The following is a 20,722-nucleotide window of genomic DNA, read 5'->3' as shown; positions in this document are numbered from 1 at the left end:
TTCGCAATTCGAAGAACTGCATCATAAAGAGCCCAAAGAATGAACTTCCAATAGATTTTAGGAGCATCAATCTCAAACGGTGTCGCAGCTGATGCCACCAAGTCTTTGAATCTTTAGACCCCTTGTAAGAAAATAGACGCTAGAACGCGATAGATCGAGCACTCACAGGGCGGCACTCTGCAACCAAACTTCTTCGGCGGGGCCCGGTGAAGGGCATATAAAATCCGCCCTCAGGGCTATCGAACCATCAATTTAAAGTATTTTCTTTCTCGCGTCAAAAAAAAAAAAAAAAGTTCCACCCTTTTTATTCCGCGCGCTCCCTACATTTTATGCCACCAATCCTACAGCGGTATTCTCTTTTTAACAACTCTTTATAGCAAGTTCATTTACTATTCACCGCATATAGCCCTCGTTGGGAAGGACGGGACTAAAACATATGTCATCGATAAAAAAGCATCGACGGACGCCAAGTGGCCAACTCGAGAGTGTGGTATACGCATGAGCGCAAGACGAGAACGGCACGGCTCTCGGGAATGACGTCGATTCTCCACGAGCCGAATACAAGCGTGGTAGAGTCACACGCAGGTCAATGCAGTGCGAATCTGCAAGCCCAAAAGTTAATCGGCAACGCTAGGAACGTGGGTTAAATGAGAGACCATCCATCGAGTAATTATCTACCTAGCTTATCTACACTTATACAATTTACAATTCGATATATAGCCAAAATGAGCCTACAATTTACAATGCTACATAGGTTAACAGTAGTGTACAACAATTTAGTTTTATTTACCTACATATAACACGCCAATTTAGCTTAAGTAAGGTATGTTGTTCGGCTGGTCGGCTCAGAGTGAGCAAAATTTTAAACTGCGCGAGGAAGAACAAAAAAATTATGGCGTTTTACGTGCCAAAACCACTTTCTGATTATGAGGCAAGCCGTAGTGGAGCACTCCGGGAATTTTTACTACCTGGGGTTCTTTAACGTGCACCTAAATTTAAGTACACGGGTGTTTTCACATGCGAGGAAGACAGGACGTGAACAGAAACAGACGCAAACACAAAGCGCAGACTTCCAACTGAATTTATTTCGTGAAGGCAGGGAATTTATGATTTCGCAAAATGGAAAAACAAGAAACAATCGAAAAAAGAAATCGTGCACGATGCAGCGACGAAAAATAGCAAGGCCACGCTTGCATTAAGAGCGCAGGATGGTCCTATGTGCCCATCTAAGATTTCTGCTTCCTTCCTCGATAGCGATAAAGAAGTGAGCTAACGCAGTTGTCACCGCTTTTAGCGATGTGGAATGCCTGGATAACTTGTTTTTGCCTTTGAAAGGAATTTAGTCTGTTCCAGATGCGGCAAACAGCTTTTGCTGCCGCATCTATTGCAGTGGAAAGGGAGATAGATCACTGCCGGTGCGCATGGATCGCTCGTGCTCCTGCGCACGCTGATTGAAACAGCGGCCAGTTTGACCTATGTAGGACAGGCCGCACGACAGAGGTATGTCGCACATAAGAGATGCACTTAGTGAACTTGTTCTGATGGTTCTCTACTCTAAAGCTATACTCTAAGGGCTAAACCCCACGAGCGCGATTTCGTGCGCGACAGCGACGAGCGACGGATCGGGCAGTCGCTTGAACAGATCGCTCGGTCTTGTCGCGCGATCGCTCGGTTCTGCAAATCTAGAATTCGTCGCTCGTCGCCCGGAAGTGCTATGAGCGACTAGCCAATAGCGCGAAGCCAGAACTGTATTTGCATAACTCAAGTACTTCCGATCGTCGCACGGAACAAGCAAACGATTGAATTTTTATAGTGCAAGGGTAAGAACCTACTGGAAGACCTTCAGAAATATTTTAAGGCTAAACCCCATTAGCGCGATTTTGTGCGCGACAGCGACGAGCGACGGGTTCGCGCGACGGATCAGGCCGTCGCTTGAACAGATCGCTCGGTCTTGTCGCGCGATCGCTCGGTTTTGCAAATCTAGAATTCGTCGCTCGTCGCCCGGAAGTGCTATGAGCGACTAGCCAATAGCGCAAAGCCGGAACTGGATGTACATAACTCCAGTACTTCCGATTGTCGCACGGAACGAGCAAACGATTGAATTTTTATAGGTGCAAGGATAAGAACCTACTGCAAGACTTTCAGAAATATTTTATGCTGCTTTTTTCAGTAAAATACATCAACTTAAGTTAATAAAGCACGCGTCACGCTAGTTTCGGCGCCTATATTGCTGCCGTCATACCGGCAACACTGGGGAGACGTCGCTCGAAGTCATCGCTCGCATGGGGTGCAACTTGTAGGCGACGAGCGAACGCGACAGCCATCTCCATCGCGTCGCCTGTCGCTGTCGCGTGCAAGATCGCTTGCATGGGGTTTATACTTTATGCTGCTTTTTACAGTAAAACACGTCAACTTAAGCTAATAAAGCACGCGTCACGCTAGTTTCGGCACCTGTATTGCTGCCCTCATACCGGCAACACTGGGTAGACGTAGTTTGAAGTCATCGCTTGCATGGGGTACGACTTGTAGGCTACGAGCGAACGCGACAGCCATCTCCATCGCGTCGCTTGTCGCTGTCGCGTGCAAGATCGCTTGCATGGGGTTTATACTTAAAGCTATACTCTAAAGCTCTACTTCTTCTTTGCTTTAGTCAGTAGTGGGCACTTTAAGTTTGCAAGACGTTGAAGAAACGACGCGAATCCCATCTTTCTGCAACCTTTTTAATGTTATGGGATAGACAACGCAAATATGGCATGACAAAAGGTGGTTTTTTGGGCCCAGCATTGCTCTTTCCTTTACGCAGATTTTAGTTTTTGAAGCAGGATTTCGGTTATACGCGAATTAAGTTAAAATTAAATTACCGGGTTTTACGTGCCAAAACCACTTTATGATTATGAGGCACGCCGTAGTGGGGGACTACGAAAATTTGGACGAGCTGGGGTTCTTTAACCTGCGCCTAAATCTAAGTACACGGCTGTTTTCGCATCTCTCGCCCATCGAAATGCAGCCGGCATGGCCGGGCTTCGATCCCGCGACCTCGTGCTGCTTAGCAGCCCAAGACCATAGCCACTAAGCAACCACGGCAGGTGGTGAATTAAGTGATGTGGGTAGCCAGCAGACACCAGACGCGCAACCTGACATTTGAAACTAGATGATACTGCGCGTACACAAGATTTCTGTGGGGGCAGAGAGGAAACTGGACATGATGGCGCCTCGTTTCACAAGTTTCGAATGTGCACGCTAGTAAGGTAATAGACTTTTGTTAGACCTTGGATTATGCGACCAACAAATCCTCTGAGGGGCAAGGTTTGACTTTCACCGCCGAATTGACTAAGGACATCCAGCTTCTAGACCTCAAATTGCAGTTCACCGATGCCCACGTTTGTTGGTCGTATGATTTTGTAGCACCTCTCCAAACCTCGCGAAGGCCAACGGCATCCCAGGCAGCATCTAATCATAGCCCAAACAGCCCTCCTAAACTTTCCACATTCGATAGATTTTGTGTGTTGATTACATTAGATGGTCCGCAGCCGATCGGGACTGAGGGCAGAGTGTTAATTGCGAGATTCGCTCGTGACGGCGGCACAGCGGCCAAATAACAGCACCCGGGAGGCCAATCACTGCTCTGGCCAGGGAGTGTCTCTTGAAGCTGAGTGGGCATTCCTAATGCGAATGCACTTGAACATCCTCACTGATTTTTTTTTCTTTACTGACAGATTCAGATGACACTCCAAGACTGAAAAAATGTAACGACCAGGACAGGGATTCGAATCGAGGACCTCTCACTACGGGAAGCCGATGCTGTAGCACACGCCACAGCGTAAGATCACTCACCCCCCCAATAGTCATTTACCAAATATACGAAATGTCGAGCCCGTTCGCCGCTTGGTGTTCTGATAAATTACGCCACAAGTACTCAAATATTGCTTTGAAGTTCGCCGTTACGTGCTAACGACTTGCGGGAAAAAAAGCAATAAATAAAAATAAAAATGAGACGGAGCCTCGTTATCATGAAAGCAAACGGGGTAAACGCGCAGCGTGGACAATATCTCTGTGTAGCAATATGAAAAACGAGCCCTGTCACGCGAAACCACGAGCGAGCGCGAACACACAACAAGTACGAGGCTAAAAGAAAGAAATAAAGAAACGAAAAAGAAGGCGTGGAATTAACTGTTCGCGGCCACGTTAAGAGTGCCAACTCGAGAAAAAAAAACTCCCGAAGGGGTCCTCCGTCAGCGAAAAAAAAAAAAAAAAAAAAACGTGCGCTACAGCCCAGCAAGCCGAGCCGGCAGACCCGGCCGCGAGCTGCCTTGCATAGGGAATTGTTGACAAATCCATCACCAACGCCACGGTAAACACATCGTCGCTATCACATCCTTGCCGCCTGTATCGCGGTTTAGGGTTGCTTTCGAGTCAGCCAACCAACTGCGACGCGCAGCCGTTGCGGAAACGCACTCACTGCTCGATGAGCGGGCTTATAGTTCCCGACATATAATACACGCTCTCACTACATACAATATTGGAAAGGAAAAGATATATTTTGCATTTGGGACCTGCGACTTAACTGCTCAGAAGGTTAGTGCCACGTTATCACAAGGCGCTAACGTATGACAATAGTCTTTCGAACACGCGCTGTCCTCGTAATTTATTCGTACCGCGTAGTAGGCCCTCAGTGTACATAATTTGAGTATTTCAAGGATGCATCAAAAGGAAACCGTAATATCAATCCGTACTGAAAATACCTGCGCGCTGGTGAGATAAATTTTAATGATGGGTGGCGAGGTTAGCCAAGCAATAGGTTTGGCATATGCTACTACAGGTTTAATATACAGGGTGTGCCAGCTAATTTTAGCCAGAGTTTAAAAGTATACGCACAATTGCCGCGCGACTGGCCGCTCGAGGCAAACTGCGTGTACCGGCGGGCTTCTATCACGCTCAAAAAAAGAAAAAGCACTTTTTGTGTATCACGTATTGAGCAACAGAAAGCTGCATCGAGAGTTTTTCATGTCGCTCTGCAAGTTTCTCATTGACACTTTTCATCTAAGTGTGATATTTGAGAAGTTGGTTGAGACTAATTACGTAATTAGGCGGAATGCAAAAGATAACATGAGTATCTCCAAGCGACGGCAAACGACATTAACTTGGTTCTGTCCAAGGTAATGTTGTTGTAACAAGCATATATGCACATCACGGGACAACTGTGCACCATACGCGCGCGATCGGGGGGGGGGGGGACGCGCCAAATCGGGACCGCGCGGCAAAGCAACAGCAAACAGCGCCGTGCTGCACGTGCGAGGCAGCAAACACTTCTGTCACAGAGCTCGCAAACAAAACCAAACAAAAAGGAGAGAAAAACGACGCCCCGGGCGACTTACTCCGCAAGCGAGCAGCGCATAACAAAAACCACTCGCGGAACGCACGCATGCATGCAGGTGACGAGGTTCTGCTGACAACGCGCGCTCTGTTATCCCTGTAAACACGTGCACGCGCAGAGCGAAGAGGCAAAACCATGGTCTGGCACACGCTTGCGTTGACACTGTTGCCCCCAGTCAACAGTCGCACCAGGCACGCTGCCAGCATGCCCGTTGACTGGGACAATAATAAAGCCTCAAACGAGTCGTATATGTTCCACATGTTCGACGAACCACGCCCAACCAAAGACCTGTATGCCGACCCCGGGGAGACAAACGTTCACGTAATCCCGATTACTTAATAGTTAAAAATAGGTAAAAAAATTAATTACGGGGTTTTACGTGCCAAAACCACGATCTGATTAGGAGGCACGCCGTATAGTGGGGGACTGCGGAAATTTGGGGCCACCTGGGGTTCTTTAACGTGCGCCTAAATCTGAGTATGCGGGTGGCGAAATGCGGAATCCAAATTACTCTCACACGCAGTCGCCTTCAAACTTAGCCACAGCTTGTATGCCGCAGCGTACAACTGCCTCAATCGCAGACCGCGTTCGTGGGCGAGAGAGAATTCGCGACCGAGTTTAATGTGTGCAGCTTGCTTAAAACGACTTCGAAGCCAGGTGCACGGCTATAAGAAACGCGGCTGCGAAATTACTCATACGCATAGCGTGACAGCACACGTGCGAAGCGCAACTTCTAAGCCCCGCGCATGACACCCAATGTACAGAATCCGGTATACCTGCAACGAGCGGAGTCTCGAAACGTGCAGAGTCTAAGCGTCGTTGCACCTAACTCGCAGGGCTTGCATGCAGGTTCCCTTGGCTATAGACTCGAGCACGGAGTAAGGAGGTGAAACTCCCGTCAGCGCGAGCGACTAGATAAGGTCACAATTGTTATATGCGCCGACGGGGCCGTATACAGTGGCGGCGCCATGCGGCGCGTCATAGAAGCCACAGCGAAAAAAAAAAAAAAATGCAGCGTCCGGGGAGGCGGCTCCGGCGCGCTCTCAAAGGCGGTAAATTCTTTCCAGGCCGCCAGCACGATAACGGCTCCGCGGGCTTGTGACCTTTTCTGGTCGCCGCAAACAGCGGAGTTTCCACTCCTAAATGTTTCTTGCTCCGTGGACTCGAGTTACTGCATCCGGTAGGAAGCGTGTATACAGAAACTGTAGACCGTAGCCCAGGTACACGCGCCTCCTGCCTATAGTAGCGACTGCGCTGTTATCCAACGACAGACCATGCATCAGTTGTCGCGATCCCTATATATGGAGGCTTAGAAGGATCACCGTTCCTGCCATTCAAAGGCAATGCACGCGTAGTACCCGAGCGCATGCGGACAGCGGTATACGCATAAAGTGAAACAAACGGCTTCTTCGGTTGTGCGAAACCAAGGAGGTTAAAAAAAATAAACTTCTGGAGCGGAGATGATGTCCTAAATGTGAAGCCGGCCGCCGTCATCTTACGAGAGGAACCGATTAACGTCGGCATTTGGCGGAGAACAGGAAGCGCTGTTTTTTCCTCACTTCGAATGAGTTTCACCAGGCCCATTTTGCCGTACAGATGCTTCTCGATGTGCCTGTCTGTGTCGCTGGTTTCACGATAAAGCTCGCTTGGTCTTGGCAACTTGTATCGGAGATCAGGGTGTCACGATACTCAGCCGATGGCAATATCTTAAAAGCACTTCCTGTTGGGCTAGTTGGTAGCTGTTCATTATATATATATATATATATATATATATATATATATATATATATATATATATATATATATATATATATATATATATATATATATATATATAGGTAATATCTTAGTCCGAAACAGCATTCTAATTTTTTTAGGATTAGTCTAAAATTTATATTAACAGATCCAGAGCAGTTGAACTGCTATCCTGTTCTCCGTGTATTTCAGCACACTTTCAAGGGTGAAGTAGGGGGCAAGCGCTGGCTTCCCCTGTGCTGGTAATAATCTGCGAGGGCAGTCACTCGAGAATTTCTTTTTACAATTTCGTTGTGCTAAAATCGTTCTGACTACACGCTCCTTCTGGCTACAAAAAGTTCGCCCAGAGGAAACGTGCAAACAGCACGGTCTTGTGGCGTTTTATCTCCGCACAGCATACAGCCGTCCCCTCCGGCACGGTCACTTAAATTTATACTTCAAACATGCGAGGAGGGCGTACGGATATAAACTGAAAGAAACAAGGCAGCACGATTCGAGTAGCTCCGCGTACGGACTATACCAGGTTATTTGCGGCTATCTGGCTATCAGCATCGTTTACGGGGTGTACAAAGCGTTAAGACCAACGTGTTCGTTTGAGGGTAAAGTCCCCATATATTATTATATGTTATATATTACAGGTAAGTTTCAAACTTGCGCCATACCCTCTTTCCCGCTCCCCACCTCCGCTCATCCTCCTCTTATACATGGAGAGTCGCTATCGACCCCAATATGTTAGAAATCATGCACTCAACGCGCGAGCAATAACCAAATAGCTTCTAGTTTTTCTCGTACTGCATTTGTTATCACTATACTCGTTCTGAAACTGTGTTTCATGCAGTAAAACGTATTCACGCGTACCTCGGCGTAAACCATGCTTTACATGAAAAAAAAAACTTTTGAAACCTTTTCCGTGCCACGTGACCACGCGCCAATCACGCAAGGGCACTGGCGAGAGCGCGCGAGGATAAGTAAGACGGCGGCTAAATGAAAGAATGGCGCTACCTTGAAACTGATATATAGGAGCCTAAGCGTATAAGGCGAAAAGGCGGGGTGGGTGGGCACTCTGTAAGTGTCCACCTCACTTGGACATGTCCATTTCGTCTGCGGCTAAAGTGCAGATGGGTTGGGGGCGCATGCCTCCTCCTCACACCGTACCCCAGCCCAGCCAATAACTTCAGCAGCAGGCGAAATGGTCATGGCTACTCTGTCCTAATCTCTGGTCCAAATGTGAATTAAACATGAAATGTAATAATATTCTTGGCGAATTGTCCGCGTAGTCCAAATCAAACCGCATAAAAATCAATTCGAACAAGAGTTATCAGTTTTCTATATAAAAACAAAACGGTTAAGTTGCAAACTGCATTAAACTATGACAAGGAAATCATTGACATCGTGAAGGAGCACGAAATTCCTGGTGGTGTTTTCACTTCGCAGCTAAGTTGGGACAGGCAAGTCGAAAATGTATGCAAGAAATTTTCTGCATAGTCACTGGTGTGCTTTGTCGCTGTTGGCACCTTTTTCCAGTAAAAGCCATGGTGAAGATTTACTTTGCTCTATTTGCCCCCCATCTCAGTTACTGCATATTAGTATGGGCCAACACCACTAAAAGTAGCATCACGACAATTTTACTTCAGAATAATACAGTTCGTCACATTGCAACTCTTGACTACTACTACTCATCGCATAACGCTTTTCTGAATTTCAGTACTATAAGAGCAGATAACTTGTAGGATTATCGCATACTCCACGCGTTTTACTTCTGTAACGCCATTAAAAATCTTATGAATGTTTCATCTTGACGAAGAAACCAGACATGTGTACCCATAGTTCCGAGTCCTTGACTTTGCTAATATTTAGAAATAATGATAAATTACAGTCCCTTCAACATAATCTACGCCTCATATTACACAACGAACGTAAAAGAAACTACACGGTTAAGGAATTGAAAAGCTACTTCGTATATTTGCAATAATTTCTCGCTAGCTTTTTTTTTTAATTTACCGATGTGTGTGTGTAGGCATGCGTGTGCGTGCGTTAAGCAATGGTACATTAAATTATCGCACCTTAGTTCTCGTCTATTTGTTTCCGTATACTATTTGCACGAATAGTCGCAGATGTAGAAATGGTTCTTCTAATCTGGTGTATTGCTTGACATGACATGACATGACAAGAACTTTATTTGAGTCCTGAGGGACTGAGACCTCGGGGAGCCAAAACCGGACGCTCCCGAAGATCAAGTCGGTGGCTCCGCCCACGATGGAACCGGGAGATCAAGTCCCGCCGCAATGTCGTGGGCCCTCTGGACAGCCTGGAGTTGAATGTGGAGATTGCTGCTCTTGAGAGGTTCCTGCCATTGTTCTTTCGTGATGGGTGGAGAGGCGTTAAGGGCTGGGCACAGCCAGAGCATGTGGTCAAAGGACTTGCACTGAGCTTTTTCCGTTAGCATGGTTATTTCTGTACTATGTACTACGCAATGTTATTGGATTAATTGTACCGGTATTTTTGCTAATGTCTGTTATATAGGATTGAAGATAACAGTTCTAGATATAGAAGTCCTTTTTTTTTTCTTTTAAACAGGTATATTTGCATTGTTTGAATGGCTATTAGTATTTTTATTCTTTACATTTCTGCTGAAGGTCCTGTGTGAAAGCTATAAACACTACTGTAAAAATGTTCTGTAATTACCGATTCACCTTCGGATATACAGCATTTTTATTTATTATATTTCCCAGACGTTCATGTCCGGGTGCACGCACGCAGCTGCCCTGTAGATGTTTATGGGCCTAGTCAAGCTGCTGATTCAGCCTTTGGCCCATGTTCCTATGCAGGATGCTTTCTGGAAAAATAAACGTCAATTGAATTATAAACACCCCCGACCGGCCGAAGCTTTAAAGGGCTCCTCACCAGGCCACATAGCAAATTTTGGTTATACGCTGGAAGTTGTTACGTGCCCTCTTAGGAGCGTCCGACCACAAGAATTTTTCAAGTCGGCTCCATTATTAGCCGAGATAGAAATACTTCAGTACCGCGAATCCATGATTTCAGGAGGCGAGCTCCACTGCATAGCGATACACTCTCTCCACTCGCCCGTCTAGCCTTCCGCAAGCAAAATTCCTTCCCTGCGTCCTCACGTACCGGACCTCGAGGATCGCGTGACGCATACGTCACGGGTTACGCCTTAATTTTTTTTTTTCTCTCCTAGCTTACTTGCGGCGCGGCGCATTCCCGATGACGGCGTCGCGCGCGATGGTATCGTTTCGCGCAGCGCACAATTTTGCGCGATTTGCACGAGTGACACCTGATTAGTGGTGTAAGTCAGGACTACACGAATACTGATGCAGCCACAAGCGGATTACAGAGCATCATGCCGCGGTGGAACTGTAAAAAATGACATAGTTTCGGAGTCTGCGCGCGTGATTGCACGACGGTGGAGACAAGCAGACGAAACGGAAGTACCTTTCTCTTGCTGCGGTGCGAAGTAAAACAAAAACATGTAGACATTCGGTTTGTGTGTTTTATTATTTATCCAAGCTTTAATTCGTCTATTCAAGCAACACATTACACAAATAACAGATGTTGCCTCGAATAATGCTCGAAGTGGCACGGGTCACTACGAGCGACGTCACATCATATACATGTACTTACGTATAGGCGTGCTTGCGTACTTGTAGCGCGGCGCCCGCTTGGAGAAGGCCAAACGGCGTTTGAAATTTCAGCTCTTTCTGCGACGCAGGTCTTAGCAGACACGACTGTGAGTGCGCGTTGCATGCACTGCGCTTGTCAGCTCAGAACGGCCAGACCTGGTGAGGGGCCCTTTAAGCACGAAGTTCACTTCTTGGTGGCAACGTCAGCTGCAAACTTTTCAAGCGCGATATCTGGCAGTGGGCGTCAAGGTCCGCGTCGACCAAGGTGGAGAGCAGACAGTCGCCACGCGGGCTGCAATCCTCAAGCGGCCTGCTTCCCAGAAAAGGAGGAGGCAGCGGGCCGCTTCCAGCTCATCGCCGCTCGCGCGCAGACACACTGCAGCACGATCGGCGACGAACGTCAGCCCAGTGCAAGTGGAAACCCACCAAGCCAGCAGTAAAGCGAAACGCGTGACCACATAACCAGACTGAGAAGGCCAGACAGAGAGGGACACGCCAGCAATAATAATAAAGACTGGAGCAGCGGTGCGAGCCGCTGAGAAATGCTGTAGGACCGTCGTGCCCATAAAATACACAGCGGCTACACAGTAAACAAATTGCCGGGTCTTTCGTGTCAAAACTACGCTTTTGATTATGATGGTCGCCGTAGAACACTGTGGGCCACTTCAACTCATTAGACAGTTTTCGTTGGGCGGCCGCAACAGCTCCGCGTACGCAGTATACGGAGAGCGAAGTGCCTCGAGCGGCGAGTCGCGCGGCAATTTTGCGTGTATTCCCGGGGTTTCTTTCCCACTCGGGAAAACACTTTCACGTGCCACATATCGAGCAACAGAAAGCGGGAGTTTTCCATGTCACTCTACAATTTTCTCATTGACACTTTTCATCTAATTATAATATTTGAGAAGTTGATTCATTACTTAAGACTAATCACGTAGTTAGGCGGAATGCAAACATATTATCCCCAAGCGACGGCAAACGTGGCGTTATGAAGTAGTAGATGACATAGATGCGACTATGTTAGACTGAAAAAACTACGAAAATGACAATTCCAAAGAACAGGTGTTAACAAATTAACGCAGAACAATTACGATGTGTAATCGTATAAAACGAACAATTATCTACATATGTCCATCGTTACAAGCTAAACTTCTGAACAGTAATCGGGGAAGCAAACATTTAGAGTCCACACAATCAAAGTGACGTATTCATTAAACCGGGCGCTTCGACAGACCGTCTACACCGATGCCGAGTGACCCTCGAAGTAGGCGCCCCGATGGTCGGCGGTTGTTCGTCGTCGGGGCGTGATGTCGGCGGCTTATTTTGCCCGGGAGATGCTCGGCGTTCATTTATCGTCCCCGGGGCAGACTGGTGAAGTGTCGTATCGGCTCGTTTTTACAAACCTCTCGTAGGCGTCGGCATTCACCTCTTGCCGTCTAGACGAACACACGGACCATACATGCGCACACTGGTTCTTGCGTGGTTCAGACTCCACTCGCGGTCACCTTCACCGGCAGCTAATTTAATCGCACACAAAACAATAGCTGCGGACGAAGACGGCTTCACGTAGTACGGGCGTGCTCCCACGGAGGTTCATATTCTGGTAGCGGTCACCTTCACTGACAAGCAATATAATAACGCCCAAAACAACAGCCACGGACGCACTCAGCTTCACGTAGCCCGGGTGCGTGGCCACCATGGTTTCGACTCTACCAGCAGTCACATTCTCCGGCGAACAATTTAATCACGCACAAAACAGCCATGGACGCACATAGCTCGACGTGCTCTGGATGTACCAAAAATCACGTTCCCTACCGTTTACGCGAGAAGGCGCGGCACGTCAGATATGCGGCCCATTCTTAAAAAATTAAATTATGGGGTTTTACGTGCCAAAACCACTTTCTGATTATGAGGCACGCCGTAGTGGGGGACTCCGGAAATTTCGACCACCTGGGGTTCTTTAACGTGCACCTAAATCTAAGTACACGGGTGTTTTCGCATTTCGCCCCCATCGAAATGCGGCCGCCGTGGCCGGGATTCGATCCCGCGACCTCGTGCTCAGCAGCCCAACACCATAGCCACTGAGCAACCACGGCGGGTGCGGCCCATTCTTAAAGAAGCGATGCTTAAAGGGAAGTTTTAGCTCGGGTGCTACAATCTAAATACATGTAAAAGGAGAATTCGTTTTTCTCGGCAAACACTGCGCCAAATTTGGCGAGGCTTGTTGCATTTAAAAGAAAAACTTAAAATCTAGTGACTGTTCGTTTCGAATTTTTGATTGAAGTCGTCAATGTTCTTATTTAAAATTGGCAAAAATCGAGTTTTAGGAAAAGGAAACTATCGAGTTTACAACTCAGTAACTCATTAATGAAAAATGATATCACAATTCTGTGAATTGCATCTAATAGTACATCTAAAGCGGACAAAATTTATATGCTACGCATGAATCTCAAAAAATTTAGTAATACGAAAATACAGAAGCATAACTGTGAGTCGGCCTATAGTTGGAACAGATTCATTTTTAAACAAACTTTTTGAGCGCAAAACGAACAGGGACAAAGAAAAGGAGCAACACAAGGACGAGCGCTTTGTAACAACTGGTTTTATTTTCGAAGAACCACCTGCTTAAAACCTACAGATCTGCGCGATCCAGTCAACAGAACACGCCAATAGCGCACATAAGAACACTTGTGATAAAACGCCGCGGATCAGCGCTACCCGCGGCATTTTATCACAAGTGTTGTTATATGCGCTATTGGCGTGTTCGGTTGACAGGATCGCGCAGATCTGCGGGTGTTTAAGTAGGTGGTTCTGCGAAAATAAAACCAGTTGTTACAAAACGCTTGTCCTTGTGTAGCACCTTTCCTTTGTCCCTGTTTGTTTTGCGCAAAAAGGAAGTTTGTTTAAAAATGAAAATACAGCCTTTGCAGACCCTTGTACACAACGTAACAAATTCACGCAAGATATAAGATGACATACGAAATTTGTCCACTTTCAACGACCTAATGGGCGCGGTTTTACAGAACCGCGATATCTGTTCTTGATGCAGAGCTATTAATTAGTAAACTTCGTGCTCCTATTTTTTTTTTTCAAACTTTCGAATTAAAGAAAATGTTAACAAAATTCAGGCCCTAAATTGAAATTCCGCTTCCTAGAGTCACTAGGATTTAACTTTCTCTCTCAAATGCAACAAATTTCATTAAAAGCGGTCCAGGGGTTATCTCAGAAAATCGATTTTGCATTTTACATGTATTTGAATAAGCCGCGTCGGAGTTGGGCCCGGGTTAAAGCTTCCTCTTAATATGCGTGTATACTTAGGAGGCGAGGAGGTGTACAGTTGGAGAAATAACGCGACTTTTGTGACAGTCCCTGATAGTGGGACACCCTGTGTATATTGCCATCACTTTTCATGACTGCGCATAAAGTTTGATGGCATTAAAGCGTTAAATATGGTAAAACAATCCCGGCATATCTCAGCACGCACCGCCACGAGCAAACTCGAGAAATGCTGCACAGTTTCGTGCTCACAGCCTGTTACTCCACATTTTCCTACTCTGATGGCATTGTCTGTGCTTTTTCAAGTGCTCCCATTGGTTACGCATTGCATGCATAATTTCCACCAACTGGTGTTTTGCCCCACGAGATGTAGTCGCGCTTCAATTACACTCGTCGCTGCTCATTGGTTTGGAGCCGCATTTCAGCTTCGCCATCGAGACCATATGAATTGGCCTTGGTCTAGAGCGCGCGAACGCACCTTGGATGGATCGGCACAAAGAGCGTCCCGTTTGAAACAGGGCGGTGCATTGGGGCACCAAGCTCTTTTTTCTTATTTTGCCTAAAGGCAAGTTTGTTGACGACTGTACTGTGCACTGAATGCACGTTAAAGAGCGCCAAGTAGCGAAAATTAATCCAATCTGTTCGGGGAGTGCTAGATTTCGACGTGGTTTGTGAGTTGTTCCGCAAATCTGCGGAATCGGCACTGCTATATAGCGCTTCTGTATATCTCCGTACTGCAAGCACGCAGCCGCCGGGTCGGGCTCATTCATTCACAGGCTGCCATGATGCATGTCATCTATATTACTTTTTAATTGGAAAGTCTGCCCTGCGGCATCAAAGAGCGATAGAGGGAAGTGAAATCAGTTTGCAGAGAATGGGCCTTGTTAACGAAAGCGGGAATTTCCTTCAGGCAAAGGTCACCCTGGTCGCATGTTTCCAATCAGCAAATGTCGGGGCCTATTTCAGGAAGCTGTAGGAGGATAGAAGTCATTCCTGACGCCGTAGACACGTGTTTTCTTCTTTGCTCTCTCTCTCTCTATCCATCTACTGCGAATTTCTTTAGCCGAGAACCATGCTTAAATATTATTCAGGTGAGACGAGGACAGAAACGGGAGCATTCCAATATCACTGCCAAACAACTTGTTTTCTTGCTTTCATAGAAACGCAGATACATTGCACTGTAAATAAATGTTCCCATTATTACTTCAGAGCATGGTTCCGCTGTAGCACCTCAGCACACTGGTGGAATGACAGTTTAAAAAGAAACTTTTTTTCTTGTGGGCTATAGCGGTAGGGAGCTTCGCGTAATCGCCGAGGTGTAATCGCATGCCTGCTGCTGACGCTCGCCGAAAGCGATGTGCTCTAAAAGAAGACGTCGCTCGACTTCACCTGGGACCACAGTCACTATGCAGAAGGCATCCACGGGTAACGGATGGGATGCAATTCCAGCGCGGAACCGTAATGCGGAGCAGCTGGTTTCGAAGAAAAGGAAGGCGCATTTCAACAGGGATACAGAGAGAGAGAGAGAGAGATTGTGAAGAGGAAGAGGCGCTATTCGCAGCTATCCTTCCGATGGCACGTTTCAGCGCCTTGAAAGAAAGAAACAACATAAAAAAAAAACTCGCAATGTACCCCCGTACTTTGGATTAGATCCGAGTTGCAGCGGATGCAGCTCTTAGCTCGCCGCCCAGAGTTCGGCGCAGCCCCGACTTCCAGTCAACGTTTGCTTCCAGCACTGCATTCGTGTGCGCGAGTTTCGTTTATTAGAACACAGCAAACAGTTTCGCGACGCTTTCAAGCGCAGACGGCGGCAGTTGTCAGCCGTGTCTCAGTTGCCGTAACGGCGGCAGCCGCTAGGCAAACAAAAAGGGCGATGACCCCTCCCCCCGCGCGCCCTGTGTCGCCACACCACGTCGCCCAGTGCTCGAGCATGCAAACAAGTTGCGCGTGCCTCTGGGTGCCGGGAAGGAAGAAAGTAGAGCCCGCTGTCAACACGAGCAACAAGGTGCGACTCTTCCTTCGAACGCACAAGTTTGACCCAATCGTCCCTCAACGGCAATCTCTAGCCCTACACGAGTTTGGAAAGAGGCTTTCCTCCCTTCGCAAATGGATGCTAATTATAGAACTCAATACACCTGGCTACTGTTTTATCAATGCCAGTTAACACGAAGGAGCGAGGACGTTATACGTGGCAACACACAGTTCCTGCAAATGTTGAAAGCCAGGTAAATTCCGAAGGGCTTAACACCGTGTTTCCCCTCGTTCACCTAAGCAGTCTACTCCTATGTCAATAGGGGATGCAGCGGGAAAGCTTGGCGCAACGCCGGACTTAAAACCATCACCTTTGGTACCTGGATCTCCATCTCCGCCTTCCACACGGCTTGCATCTGCACGGTTCGTGAACCCTCATATATTCATATATTCCGTCTACGGCTGTGCGTGCGTCTGTGTTTCTAAAAGCATCTCGAATTAGTGTAAAGCTTCGTCAAAGTCTTCGTCAGTTGCTTTCCTCGTGGTCGCGCGTCGAACAAACAGACTCTCTTGATGTCCTCGCATTTCTGCTCTTTCCCCTTGTGCAACTCTGGCTAACTTGCACGCCTTTTGCTTCTCATTAACCTAAACTTTACCTTTTCTCAACATCTTTAGTGCATGTATAACTAGCAGCAGTATTCTGTATAAAATGTTTCTCATCGTTAGTAGCGCGTCGAACCTACACCTCCTGCTTATATTTTTTTGGCTGTTGAGCACGGAGATAAATGAGGAACCTTACAGGTAAGGAAACGTAAGCACGGACGGTACCAATGCTTAGTGACCTCGCACTTGAGAAATTTCTTAAATGATTCTACATTGACCTTTCCGCCCAACTCCTTCGATCCATTCCACATCCTACGTCAACAAACCACTCTCTCTAATGCAACATAGTAACCTAGCCAAACGTGATGAATAAATAAACAAATAAATAACGAAAATTGCGACAGGGCCTCAGGCGACGTCGCACCGTTCGCAAAAGCTAGATAATTACAAGATACAGATTACCTGTCTTGCAGTCAGTCGTATCGCGAGACTGGACTCAAGCTCCGCATCCTTGTCATTTGTTTTCTTTATTATCATTCTAAAGGACCACAAAACTGCTACCCATTGAAACTTACACTTGCGACCCGCAAGGAAGCTCGCCCTGTGTAATACGTACCTGTTATTAAAATTTCCTGGCGCTTTAAGAAACGCAACAAAGAGGGATACACATAAAAAAAAAACCTCGTAAGTAATGTCCATCGTTTCCGTTTCCTCATTAAAGCATACACCAACCGTAAATGTGCTGACTATGTTTACAAACTGCTTTCCTACTTGCTTCTCACGTTTCCTTTGTACAAAGTTCAACCCGTCACCCAGCTAGGCAATCAGCGCGGAGAAACAACATGTGCACATTTTCTGCACAACTGGTTGTCGCAGCATTGCCATTTAAGGTAACCGCCCATGGCGACAGTGCATCAGATAGTCGCTTTGCAAGTCCTTTTTAGTTTTTTTTTGTCTTATTCTAAGCCACGCATCGACACGTGCTCTATTCCCGAGAAAAGTGTGTCAAAGTAGGAGTTCATTGATAGCGACACAATTCCCCTACTTTCAGGGCCAGGCAGGAAATCCTCGTGCGTTGATAAATGTCCAGAATATATGATTACACACCTGTAATGTGGCTCCCCCCCTCCCCCCCCCCCAATCTTATGCTGAGGGCCGAAAGGTTATCGCAGCAACACACAATTATTCTCATTGTTCTCGCATATCACACTTCCACGCAGGCCGATCGTTCAACCTTCCAAAGCAACGGAGATGAGAGACGCCTTAGTGCAGAGCTACGTATTATTAATCCGAAATCTTGCGCCAAAACTAGGTGCACGCGCGTCCTTAGTACATTCCGCCCCCATCAGAATGCGAACGAGGCTATCGGGATTCGTACATGGGACGTCGCGCTGAACATTACATAACCACGTAGCTACGTAAGGGCGTCGACATAAATGAAGATCGCTTAATGGACGGCATAGGCAAGGTAGAGAAAAAATGACCAACCCTTCCCCTACCGGAACGTGCGGGTAAGCGAAGCTTGTCCTGCATGCACCTGACCTTCGTCGCGGTTAAGTAACCCACAGGTAACGCTGCCGGATTGCTTCGGGCTCCAGCTCCCTCAGCTCTAAATCTTTTCGTTGCTGTCGGACTGCCTGGGCTCGGGCGGCTCTAACGGCTGGATGGGCGCGATGACTGCGAGCCCTTTCACGGGCGAGTTATCGCCGTCGCTCGTCAAATGCTGCCGCTTCCTCGAGGCAACGCACAACGCGTGGCCGGCCCATCCGTTTTCCGATACTAAACTGAACAGTAAAGAAGCCGGCGCAGCGCGCGCGAAACTGTTCTGATTGGTTGCGCGCGTGTAGTGAGCGCGCGCCTATGCAGCTGGAATCCTTGCTAATGACTCACGCTCCGGCGCCGGTGCAGATGTTCACTCATGAAACCACCCTTTCACACAGCTGCTCGGCTCTGGGAGCGACTTTTTTTTTTGCGTGAACCCGACAACGCAACCGAAACTTGTAAGTCGATACAAACTTCGCTTGAAAAAATATTCACCGACGATTACAAGACTCCCTAATACGAATTTCGAGCGCAACTCTTTAAATGCTTTGAATTCCCTATACACTGCGCCAAAGAATTCGATCCTGCACGACAGGGTATCCTGAACGACGGCGGCGCTGGCCTCTGCTCGGGCAGCTCGCTTAGCAGCAGCGTCGGACGAAGCATTTCCACTGGTTGCGTCGCTCATTGTGCAGAAAGAAAGCGCAAACACGGGAACGCGTAGAAACGCGTGGCTCGCGCGGAGCGCATCCTCAAGCGGCGGCGGCGCCGCTTTTGGCCTTCTCATCAATAAAAGTTTTTCACCGCCACCACCGCTGGCGAAGTAGCGCACGGGCAGTGGGTTTGAAGCCCACTGCAGCGCTTTGTTTCCGCGCTGGCCGCATGCTTGGTCGTGTCGGCAGTCAGCTTTCCTCCTCACCCTTTTTACCATGCCCTCCTCCGCTTTCCGCCTCCTGGTTGCACTGCACCTTCCCGTCTTTCACCCCTCCGCGCACGCTCTCATCTTTCGTTGTGCTCGTTCGTTCAGTTATGCAAAAGACGAGGCCGGGGCCGACGCTGGCCGTGGGAAAGGGCGCCTAAGCTACGCTCTAAAATATAGCCAGAGTTTGGCACTGTCATGGTTGGGGTCGGGCATGAAATAGATGGTGCCGTCGTCCCATGCCGTCGTCCAACTCATCCACGATGAGGACGTTGTTGAAGGTAGAGACTTGTTCTCATCGAGAACGGGGAATATGGGATTTATTTACAGTATCTACATGACAACGTTACAGTTCATCAGTCTAGCATGACTGAAAGAGAATGCACACTCAGCAGCCGCGGAACAGCTGCTTATAAACACTCTGTCCTCCCTAGTACCTAGGTGAGGGAAAACGACCGTTCAACTGTCGACCAATTCGGAGCGTCCAAAGTCATCGTAACCGACCCGCCTTTGAGGGGGAGGGTTTACACACTCACTTCCGCACAGGTTTCACTGACCACACCAAGGTGAGAGGGTTCTTGCAGACACGGGTCTTGCCCTGAGCAGGCGCCTCTTGGTCCCAGAGTTGACCCCGCAGGCAGTAGCCGCCGCGTCTGTCCATTGACTGACGACTTCTAAGACCCGTGAGACGGCGCCGCAAAACACCTTCTTCCAAGAGTTCCACCTCTTCAAACAAACAGTGGCGGTGACGGCAAATCCACTAACAATACTTGGTCCGCCGACCGCGCCTAGGATGGTGGCGCCGACGGAATGGGGACTGTCGTATTGTCCTTTCAAAGCTAGTCGCCGCAGTAGACATGTTGGCGCCGTTCGGTTGGGGACTGTCGCTTTCCCGAAGACCGCCAGCCCCTGCAGGTCGAACGTATACAGCACGCATATACTCACACAGAGACGGTCTTCTCGGTGACCTATAGTGTGTGGCGGCAACGGGTGCATATATTCATGGGAAATTAAGCGTAAGCTTATGATATTAATATTTCGAACGTTATATATGAAAGGTTAAAAAGCTTTAAAAAATTCAGTGCCGCACCACTGTGTGAAGGTGGGTGACCAGCGAAGCTGTGTATGCGGGGGCCCCTTGATGACGAACTGTCCAATGCCGTGCGTTAAACGCTGTATGTACATAAATGGAAGGCGGGGCGCGACTATTCGCTCCTCCACGATGTTGAGCCTCGGAAGATGAGGCACCGGGAGGTATACATACCCACGTATTATTGCAAAACGCGGCACGACATCCGTTACCTACAAATCCCGGCACGTAGAACATACACGCACCTCACCGCACCCTGAGGGCACACGCTGCTTCACCGTAGCCAGGGCGATCGTGCGTTGGTCCACGTCCCCCAGTGCAGTAACTGTTGTGAGATCACTCGAAAACCACAAGCGGTCACACGCAAAACAGGCCACACAAAGCTAGTTCCCCACAAACTCCCTCTGAAACCTGGTCGTTGCTCCGGTCAAACGTGTAAAGCTTGCGGGACAGGGGTCACATGGACTGTTCTCATTTCTTTCCGCCTCGCGGTCTTGGCGGGCAGCACGCTTCCGCCACCACGAGCGGAAGGATATATGCAAGCGCTTGCA

The 20,722-nt window shown here is 48.0% G+C and overlaps 1 protein-coding gene across 3 annotated transcripts in view; it reads right to left on the bottom strand.

The window, feature by feature from the left end:
* LOC142568505 (glycerophosphocholine phosphodiesterase GPCPD1-like) overlaps window positions 1–20,722 on the bottom strand; it is a 193,105-nt gene that overhangs the window by 132,290 nt on the left and 40,093 nt on the right. The window contains exon 1 of one of the 3 annotated variants that reach the window (XM_075678422.1): window positions 6,151–6,289. The exons of the other annotated variants lie outside the window; for them this stretch is intronic. The gene's annotated coding sequence lies outside the window, so the exon portion shown is untranslated. Of the gene's footprint in view, window positions 1–6,150; window positions 6,290–20,722 lie in introns of those variants that run through there. 3 annotated transcript variants of the gene reach the window in all.

The sequence above is a fragment of the Dermacentor variabilis genome, unplaced genomic scaffold (genome assembly GCF_050947875.1).
Source record: "Dermacentor variabilis isolate Ectoservices unplaced genomic scaffold, ASM5094787v1 scaffold_20, whole genome shotgun sequence".
Classification (NCBI taxonomy): Eukaryota; Metazoa; Arthropoda; class Arachnida; order Ixodida; family Ixodidae; genus Dermacentor; species Dermacentor variabilis.
The sequence above is the reverse complement of the archived record's forward strand: the minus strand, read 5'-3'. Positions and strand labels throughout refer to the sequence as shown.